This window comes from Vanessa atalanta, chromosome 7 (genome assembly GCF_905147765.1).
Source record: "Vanessa atalanta chromosome 7, ilVanAtal1.2, whole genome shotgun sequence".
NCBI classification, from domain to species: Eukaryota; Metazoa; Arthropoda; class Insecta; order Lepidoptera; family Nymphalidae; genus Vanessa; species Vanessa atalanta.
In genome coordinates, this window is record NC_061877.1 from 13,651,250 (window position 1) to 13,662,296 (window position 11,047).

The following is an 11,047-nucleotide window of genomic DNA, read 5'->3' on the forward strand; positions in this document are numbered from 1 at the left end:
TTAATTCTCATGTTTCAGTGCGGGCCTAGTAACAAGCGAAGGCTGGTCACCCATAGTAGGACCGGTGGGAATGGGATCAGCAGGCGCACTGAGCGCGGCGGCTGCCGGTGACGAGCGTTCTCCTTCCCCTGGAGCGTGTCGCTTACATGACGCTCCAGCGCTCTGTGACGCACTGCGTCGATGGCACCGCTGTCCTGAATTGCATAAAGCTATCGACGGTATTAATTACATCGCCGACCAAACACGGAAAGAGGAGGAGTCAACCAGGGTAAGTAAACCAAGCTGTCGTGTATGGTTTTCTAACTGAGACTTAAATATCTAAAAGAGGCTTAAATTTCGATCTTATTTTTAAATATACAATATACTCTTACTCTACTATACTCTTACTCAATCCACTGAAATTGATGTTATTTTATACATGCTTTTCTAAACAGGTGAAGGAAGACTGGAAATACGTGGCTATGGTGTTGGATCGGCTATTCCTGTGGATTTTCACACTGGCGGTACTGGTCGGCTCGGCCGGCATCATCCTACAGGCGCCAACGCTCTACGACGAGCGCGCGCCCATCGACGTGCGCCTCTCTGAGATCGCGTACGCGGCCGCCAAGCCACGCCCGCCGCCACCTCGCTGAGCCGACAACACTATCTCCTTAAATTATGCCACATAAAACGATACCCTATGTTCGATTGTTATACTCTACCTTAGCCGAGCGCTGTCGACCAGCGTTCGGTCCGTCGCACTGCGTTTATTATTATTATTGTAAATAAAATTATATTATATAAATAATAGTTTATACGACGAAATAACGTGATCGAAGATAAGTCGAATTTCTTTTGATAGAGACGAAATAAACTCGTTTGTTTACAGTATGCGTTTCATTGCACATTTAATCCATGTTTACTACAATATCTACATATAAATGGGCAGAGTCGCAGATAAAACAGTTCACATGTGTTTGTGAGTTTAAAAAATCCTCTTTTCGTAAAATTTTCAATATGAATTATAAACTATTTTTTACCATTAAAATAAATTTAATACTCGTACATATTATTTTATTTGTATTATTACTTTATTATACACATTATCCACAAAAGATTGTTATCTTAAAACTTAGTAAAGAAAGAAGTTTGGATTTAGATTATTTACTATTTACTTACAAGTTCTTAAATTAGTTTTACAGATAATAACTTTAGTTACAGTTGTTTGAGTTATTCTAAAACAAAACAATATGCCAGTCAGAGTCAGCGTGCGTCACTTGGGATAAAAGTACTTTTAAAAAATCAATGTACTATCAATTAGAATCATTTATCTAATTCAAAAGTAATATTTTGGCGCCGCTGAAGATAAATGATTTTATATTTATTACTTAGAACACTGGACCAGTCTGGTATACACACTGACTGCAGCCGTCCACACTTAATATTTCGGCTTCAAATTTCTAACCATGTGGTACGTATAAAAAAAACCTCCTGTAATACAAAATAATAAAAATAAAATAAAAAAGCTTTTATTTCCATAACCTTATTTTCCATTTCTAATGTTGGTATTCGTTTCTAAATGAAGAAGAAACTAACTAACATACTAAACTAACTAACTAAAATGTAAGACTAAATTAATAAATAAGTCTTATTATTCATTAAAAGAGTACTTCTTAGTTTTTAAAAAACGCCTAGATTTAGGCTCGGTTTCCATCACAGGACACTAATTATTGTAAAAAAAACAGCATTGTAAATATGTTTATTTGAAAAGAGCAACTGTGCGAGTTTCTTGCCGTTTCTTCTCGCTGGAGGCTGCTTTCCGAGACGGTGGTAGTATTTTAATATTGACGATTTAAAAACGCTTCGTTGTGAAGCTTACTTGAATAAACTTGATTTGATTTGATTTGTGTAGTAGTTTGTTAGATTTTAGTGTTTTGCTTATGTCTAAATGTTAGTAAAAGTTAACAGTCGTTCACCTGTTTCGTTTCTTTGGCCCAGTCCAAACTGTCCCATGATGAGTTTTTCTTCTTTTTCAGGCTGCCCTATTTTTGCATTAAAGTGTCCTAGTATTATGATTTTCTTGTCGGCTATTGTGTGAGCTCTTTTTAAATCGTTGAAATATTTTGCATTTCTATATCGTCTAAGCTTGCTGTGGGTGCGTATGCCTGAATCAAAGAAACGTTAAGTCTGCCAAATTTCATTTGTAATAACGCTAGAGTCCTAGTATGTCGCAGTAATACAAGATATAAAGGTTCAATTATGATGTCAAAATCAAAAGACAAATAGGTAAACATGATTTTACCTTCTGGAGGTTTACTATGCCACTTACTATAAATTACTGTAAACAACAAATTAAACATAACGACGACTTTATGAATTTAAATATAAGACATTTAAGTAAAAACAACAATTAATGACATAAATTCAAAACCTCATTCTATAAATATATATATATATATATATTCTGAAAAGATATATTCCATTAATTCACTAAACTAACCACTTACTAATTAAAAAACTCAAATATTAGGATAACTTACCCATATATTGAATTTCAGGTATGATTTCGCTACTAAGCGGATGATAATGAAAAAATTGTAAAAAGAGAGTATGTCCAGTATACACACACACATTATATCCATATTTAAATGAAAGATTAATTAATTTTGTTAATATATGATTTTTTTTTTTTTTAATTATTATTGTAGTTTATGTTCCACAGAATGGATGTGTGTCCAATAACAACGCAAGGGTAGGAACTGTCGTTAATTGATACATCATAAATGAAAGCCGATCGTGAAAATTGAAAGTAGGTTGAAGACGTGAAATAGAAACAAATTTCATTTCGTTCTAAACGTTGTTCCGTGGTCCGATTAGTTAGAATATTAGCATTTTTTGTAGTATTTCGAGTTCATCGACTCAAATTACTGCTCTCACGTCTTGCTGGCACGGGTCTAAACGTAATCGCACTTAAGTGCTAAAAAAACACATTTGTCGTATCTTCACTATCGCTAGTATCGGAATACTTGGCGTCGATATTTCAAGCCTCGTTCAGTTCGTCTAAGACTTAACAAGGCGCAAATTCGGCCTCACATGGAGTACTGCTCTCACCTCTGGGCGGGTGCTCCCCAGTACCAGCTCCTTCCATTTGACCGTATCCAACGTAGAGCGGCTCGAATTATCGAATTATCGTAGGGATATTGGATCGCTCTGGATCTTCTACAGAATTTTTCACGGGGAATGTTCCGAGGAATTGTTCGGATTATTCCCGGCTGCTGAATTTCACCTTCGGACATCTCGTTAAAATTCCAAATATCCCCCGCGCCACCCAGATGTCCGAAAATCCACAACGGCGCGATTTTTAAAGCATTTTCTGCCTCGCACAACCACTCTGTGGAACCAGCTTTCGCCGGCAGTTTTTCCGAAACGATACGACTCGGGAAGCTTCAAGAAAAGAGCGTACATAAGCAGCCCGTAAATGTCCCACTGCTGGGATATAGGCCTCCTCTCCCTTTGAGGAGAAGGTTTGGAGCATTTTCCACCACGCTGCTCCAATGCGGGTTGGCGGAATACACATGTGACTGAATTTCGTTGAAATTAGACGCATGCAGGTTTCCTCACGATGTTTTCCTTCACCGCCGAGCACGAGATGAATTATAAACACAAATTAAGCACATGAAATTTCAGTGGTGCCTGCCTGGGTTTGAACCCGAAATCATCGGTTAAGATGTACGCGTTCTAACCACTGGACCATCTCGGCTCAAGAGCGTACTCTTTCCTAAAAATCCGGCACCTGCAAGCCCCCCGGTGTTGCAGATGTCCATGAGCGGTGGTAGTCACTTTCTATCAGGTGAGCCTCCTGAAATCAACACTGGCATGATTCCCAAGTCATCACCAAATAGCACACGAGAGGAACACCTGGGGATTTTAGTCGATACAAGTAAGACACTCGCCTTTCGGGGTGGTAAGGCTGAGGTAAGGCCTAAGGTATGACAGTTGTCACGGGGGACAAAAAAAACGTGGGCCGGTGACGGTATCTGGCCATGAGAGGTTCTAAGTAAAACATCAATACACGATGTAATGACTGTTTATCAACCGTTTTTGATTTCAAATAAACACATCAATAATTAAGAATTAACCAGACAAACTAAACGACATGAGTAATAGTATGAGTTGGCGTTCGTTTCATTTTCGAATTTAGAAAAAAATAAATAGGCAGGATAGTTTGAACCCTGAACTCACAAAATTAAATGAAACAGTTGTTTCAATGCAAGAGCAAATGCAGTGCAAAGCAGCAATCAACGACAGCAGCAGCAGCAGAAGCAAGAGCAAAAGAAGCAGCGGCAGCAGCACTGTAAAGGCAGCAATTCCACCACAAAACAGCAATTCCAACTCAGCGAAAACCTTCAGTTGAGTTCACCAAGCAATAATATAATACTTTGGAATAAAATTTTCAAAGATATTTAAAAAAAAGTAATAATAATAAATAAAGCACTCAAAAATCACAAAAATGATTTTATCATTTTAAGGATAAACTAAATTTTCGGGTCTCGCGATGTTAAATGTCTTATAGCGCAACGGTAAAAATTAAACCAAGCCGAAAACGTATGCGCGTCGGTAGGTAGGTAGGTAGGTGGTAGGTAGGTAGGTAGGTAGGTAGGTAGGTAGGTAGGTAGGTAGGTAGGTAGGTAGGTAGGTAGGTAGGTAGGTAGGTAGGTTAGGTTAGGTTAGGTTAGGTTAGGTTAGGTTAGGTTAGGTTAGGTTTTTTTTTTTTTTTTTTTTTAATTATGCTACATCCACAGGCTCGCATTTGCCCGTGCCTTTTTTTACAATTTAATTTATGTTTACGTGACAATTTTAGCGCACTGGGATTTACAGTAGTTACTATTCTAACAGTACTAGCTTATCAACTACTGTAGATCGATGAGCAGCGAAGATCTTCTCCGCCTCCGCCGGCGATGTCTTCTTGCCGGAGGCTCTTGCCCGTACTGACTTTATTTTTGTATATTTTTTTTTTTTTTGTACATTTTTTTTTTTTTTTTTTTTTATTTTCTACTATTTTAGCATATTTGTTGTACAGTAATTTATAGTAGTTATACCTTATTATTAACAATATTTACTTATTTCTATACAAATTATTTTTTTTTTTTTTTTTTATTACATTTATTTTATAGTAAACTATGGTTATACCTTATTTTTAATTATGTATACTTAATTTTATACAGATAGTTTTGGGAATTTATTTTAACTTAGTCGATCTTATACTATGAACAGCGGACCCTGCCCCGTCACGAATCAGATTTAGCACAGCCTCGGCGATGGTGTTGTTACGCTGGTGTATTGCCATTTTTAAGCTGTGCTCTAATAATGTTTTAGCTGAGACCCCGATCGTTCGGCTGATGAAATTGCCGATTGCGTCGTCACAGACATCCGTGTAATAGACACAGGTGTTGGTGTGTCTAGTTATTGCTACCACGGCGTGAGGCACACTTTGATGTATTGTGAGCCTCGCACTTTTGGTTCGGATGATGATTACCTCCTCGTAGGTCTGTCCCTGTGCCTCATGGATGGTCATGACGCGAGAACCTTCACCTTTACCATATCCCTGGTCCACCAGAAGTTTCTTTTCCTCCTGCGTGTGGACCAGGTATAGGGTTCTGGTTAGGTTGGATGGTATTTTCACGCCAGTGAACCTCTCCATTTTTAGGGAGTGGACAACGGGGTTCGCTGAGTAAATGGCTCTGTAGACGTCTCTGATGGCGTATGCGACGTCCATGGGGCATCGGTATGTGCAAGACAACTCACATGTGATGGTGGTGGTCAGGTTTGGCCGGCAATACCTCATCTCGAACAGATTTTCTCTGTCGATGTAAGGCAGCTGATTGATGTCTCCAACGAGTATCACTTCCTTCGCCTCTGTTATGCGAGCCGCCATAACTATGCTTCCAAAATGGTTCATGAGGGCTTCGTCGACCGTTAGGCGGTCGCACCTGGTGTCCTCATGAAGACCATTTACAAGGATTGAAGCCATAGTTCGTACCCTTGATTTGACTTTGGGGCCAAAACGGTGTGTTAGATGTTGACGGAGATCTTTGGCGGATTCTAGGGTGGTGGTGGCTATGATGTCTGTGTTCTCGTCGAAGTTCCCGACAATGTGAGTTGTCTTTCCACATCCCGGTACTCCATTGATCCAAGATAATCGCGGTAGTTTCCAGTCCACAAGGGGTGCTTCAACTTCAGAACCTGTTGAGATGGACTTAGCCATCCCCAGTATCCTGTCATCTAGCATTATCCTCGTGCATCTGGCGACCACCACGATTGGGTCTTCAGGTGGTGTGAGGAACTTGATGGGGGAGTCTCCTCGCCCGTCTGCCTCGACCAGGCCCACGAAACCACAGGCAGCGCTGTAAGCGGCCATGTACCACCCCGACATCTTCCCTTTGATGATCTGGGATGTGTCGTTGTTGTATATGGCCGCCTCTGCTTCATTGAGCTCCACCTCCAGCAGCTTATCGTTTGATCGCTGGTAGGCCTGCATGATCTTCTTGCAGGTGGCTAAGTGTATGTCGCGAGTCGCCCTCACTATAGCCTGGAACTCTATGAATGCATTCACTGCGTGGTCCCGTGGGTTTGACGCTGGTCTCAGCTTTGGTGGTGAAATTTGTCCCCAGTCAGCCCTTGTCAACCCTGAGCGTGACGTTTTAGGTTTTCCCAGGTCGTCGGACTTAAGGAATTCCCTGATCGCCAGCGCTTTTTGGTCTGTTGAGGTCGACGGCCCGGGGGCAAGTTGGGGCGATTTTGACCCTTTGTTCCTCGGTGAGACCAGATCTCGGATAGTTTTAATCAAAGCCATTTCTCGTACTGGGGAGCACGGCTCTCTGCGGGTGTGTAAAGTTTGGGCAGGCTTCTGCGCCGCCAGCTTCTGCTGTAGTCGCTCGGATCCACTTAGAGGGGACTCCATGGTTGTCGGCTCCGCAGGGGGGAGAGTTGGTGTGGCCTCAGGTTTTAAGAATCCTAGGTCTTCCCCCCTATCTTCGTATATGACAACCTCGTGTATTTTAGAGGCTAACAGGCAGCCGAAGCGGACTGCTACGTCGCCTGTTTCAGAGCCAACTCTCATGGCGTCCACGCTTATCCGCCGTGGGGTGCCATCCCGGGCCCGCCCGCTGAGTTCCGAGAGCTGTTGACATGCCAATGCAAATGAGGTTTCCCTTTCCCATTCGAAAAGTGCGACCACTTTGTTTTGTGATCGCACCAGTCGGCAGGTCAGGGCTCCCGGCATCTGCATGGTAAGCGCTTCGATGGTGGTGCGCTTAATGCTCACTTTTGAAGTGCTCCCTTTGATCAGCAGGGCCAATCCAGGCGACACCGTCACGCGGTCCGAGCTTTCGTGGCGGCAGAAACTGATGCCCATCCTTTCTCTGTCGTCGCTCATGAAGAGGGCCACGCCTTTTACTGTAATCCCTGGAACGCCACATTCTCCTACGTCTTGGATTACTTCCGCAAATGTGGCGTAGTGGGTGGTTTGTATGGGCGCGGTAGGATGGTGTCTCTTCATGAGTATTCCCCGCATGGTGGAGGAGAGAGTTCGAATCCCCCTGCTCAGGGTGGTCTGCGTTGGCGTTTGCGTCGGTTGAGTCTGCTGTGTGGTGTGTATTATTTGTGTTGTACTTGGTTGGTGTGTTCTGTTAGTGTTGGTTGGTGTGTATGTGGTGCTAAGTGGTATGTTGGGATGGTGCTGGGATGAGGGTATTATGGCTGCAGCAGATGGTTGAGCATTTGAGCTGTTTCTTTTAGCGGCCACTTGTACGGCTTTTCTCGCGAATGCGATGAAGGGTGTTCTAAGATCCTCCTTCTCCATGATGACGTGGAGTGAGGACTGGGTGAGGGTGATGTTTGTTCGAGTTTCGAACTCCATCCTATCTTTGCCGAATCTTGGGCATGCCAGGATTAAGTGGAGGATCGTTTCATCGCATTCGGGATCGCAGACACACGAAGGACTGTCTTTTAGTTTGAAACGATGGAGGTACGCCGCGAACCCCCCATGGCCGGTCAGTAACTGGGTGTCGGTGGGTGTTAGTACCGACGTTCTTACCACTTTTTTTGCTATTTTGACGTCGGGTAAGAACGCTCTTGTCACTGAACCGGTTTCTGAGGAGCTGTAGCGCGTCTGCCATGCCTCGATTGTATCTTCGCGTATCCGCCTCCTGACATACGATATTGGAACTTTATCGTAGTCAGGTGCCGTTTTTTTCGTGAGGGCCGCTTTTTTCGCTAGCTCATCCGCTCTTTCGTTGCCCGGTGTTCCTACGTGGGCCCTTAACCAGAAGAACCGCACGCTTCCGCCCTCCTCTCCGATCTGTCGAATGCACTCCTTCATCTCCAGAGCCAATGGATGAGTGACTGAAGGGCTCCGTAGCAGATCAAGAGAGGATCTCGAGTCGCTCAAGATGTTAGCAGAGCGATGTTTCGATTTCCTTACCATCTTGATAGCTCTGAGGAGTGCATACATTTCGGATTGGAAGACAGTGTTGTGCGGCTCTAGGCGGAACGTGGAGTTTCTGGTTTCCCTCCCATGATCCCACCATGTTAGAGCAGCTCCGACCTTCCCCTCTATTTTGCTGCCGTCGGTGAATATTAGGGGGCCGACGATATGGTGTTCTTCAAGGGTTTGTGGGTCCAGATTCTCTAAGCATGCATACTCTGTTGTTATGAGTTGCGATGGATGTGGGTTTTGTAGAGGTCCCACTCTTTGCTCTATTTCACGCCCCGGGGGTATAAGGTCCACGCAGTAGCCTTTCTTGATCTTAAAAAGGGTGGCAGCCTCCTTGACACGGAGGTCGAGGGGGAGTTGGCCTGATAGGATGAGTGCCGATGTCAGAGATACCGTCCTGTGCGCCTTACAGATCTTTTGAGCGAAGCCTCGTTGCAGCGAGTTAAGCTTACTTTTAATCATAAGCTTCTCCGCTGCAGGAGACCAAACGCTTGCTGCGTAAAGAACGATAGGCTCTATCACCGCCACATATATAGTCCTGACTATTTCTCCGTTTAGACCCCAAGTCACCTTCGCCGCGCACGCGAGTTGTTTATATATGTCCGCTGCCTTTTTACAGGTTGCGGACACATGCGCATTGAAAGTTAGCTTAGAGTCTATGATGAGACCCAGTAATTTGATCTCCGTCACTAGACTAAGCGGAGTACCGCACATATGAATAACCGGGGCATCGTATTTGAGCTTCTTAGTTAGCACCATCGCATTTGTCTTGTGCGGTGCGAAGCACAGCTTGTTCTCGATGCCCCATTCTTGTACGGTAGCTAGGGTGGATTCCGCTGTTGCCTGTAACTGGTTTGTGTGATGGTTGGAGAAAACCAGGACCACGTCATCCGCAAAGGCCTGACAATAAATCCCCTTAGTTGCCATTTCGTGAAGTAGCGAGTCCAGGATGAGGTTCCAGAAGGTCGGTCCACCAATTGAGCCCTGGACGCATCCCTTCGTGGTTCCTTTCTCGCTGGTCGCTCTGGCATAGTTCACTATGACTCTCCGGTCTTGGAGGTATGATGCCACTAAGGCGTATAAGTTCCTCGGGCAATGTTTGTGAACCAACTGCTTTTTAAGGGCTGGCCACCATGCGTTATCGAAGGCGCCCTCTATGTCAAGCGATACCAGAAGTACTATTTTTTTGGATCTTATTTCCTTCTGGATATGCCCAACCAAATCGTAGAGAGCGTCTTCCGTTCCACGCTGTGGCATGAATCCGTACTGGCTGGGATGCAGGGTCGGGAGAAGATGGTATTGAAGCCTACCCACTAAGAGTTTCTCTACTATCTTGCCGAGGATTGATAGAAGTCCTATCGGCCTATAGGATTTCGGGTGGGTGTAGTCCTCTTTGGCTGGTTTTCGGAGGATGCACACGTGGGCGACCTTCCACTGATTGGGGAAGTACGATAGCGACAAGCATTTGTTTGCCAACGCCAAAAATACCTCCCTGTCACAGTTTATAGCCGCAGTGCATATGTCGGACGTCAGTCCATCCGGGCCTGGAGCTTTCTTCGGATTTAGGTTCAAAAGAACCATTTCCAGTTCCGCGGCGGTGAAAGGTGGATCGTTGTCCGACAGATCTTGAATTTCCTCCGGTGTTTTGTCCTCAGCGATCGCTCTTATTGATCGCTGTTTGTCATTTTCAGTTTCTACAGAGTCGTCGGGGTAAAACGTGCGCGCTAGTAATTCAGCTGACTTTTCTGGTGGTAGTGTTTCTCCAGCTGAATCTCTTAGGAGTAGGTCTTCGCTCCTTTTCGACGTTTTCCTTATTACCCTGTATACACCGTCCCAGACACTTTCACGGTTCTGGGTCGAACAAAACTCTTTCCAGCTTTGAGTGACAGCTTCGATCTCTCGCCCTTTGTAGTTTTCCCTTGCCTGTACGTACTCTTGGATCACGAGATGCCTTCGGCAGGGTGCAGCATTCCGGATTCGGCGTTTTTTCCTAAGCACATCCTTTCTTAGGTCTTCTAGGATGGCGGACCACCATGGTGGCCTAGGATCGCCTTTCCACGCCTTCATTTTGGGGATCGTGCTTTCGCAGGATTCATGGATAATTGATGTGTAGGTGTTAAACATCTCCTCCAGCTCCTCGGATGTTGTGAGGGCTGAGACGCGTTCCAGCGTTATTCCACTGTCGACGAGCTTTATCCTGAAGTTGGTGGAGAAGTCAGACCACTTCGCTTTCCTGGTGTTGTATTTGCGCGTAGAGATGGGCTTCAAGGGTTCTAGAGCCCTCTCTAGGCGCAAGCTGAAGGTGATAGCGTTGTGGTCAGATGTTATGAGACTCCTATCCACTCTCCAGCCTTCCACTCTGCCCAACAGTGATTCGCTGGTCAACGTCACGTCCACGCAGCTGGCGTACAACTTATCCCCTCGATAAGTTTCGAAGGTCGGCACGCTGCCGGTGTTTAAGATGTGGAGGTCCATTTCGGTAATGAAGGCGTGGTATTCTGCTCCGCGAGTGTCCTCGGAGTTGCTGCCCCACCAGTGGCTCCAGGCATTCACGTCTCCTGCCACCAGCAAGTT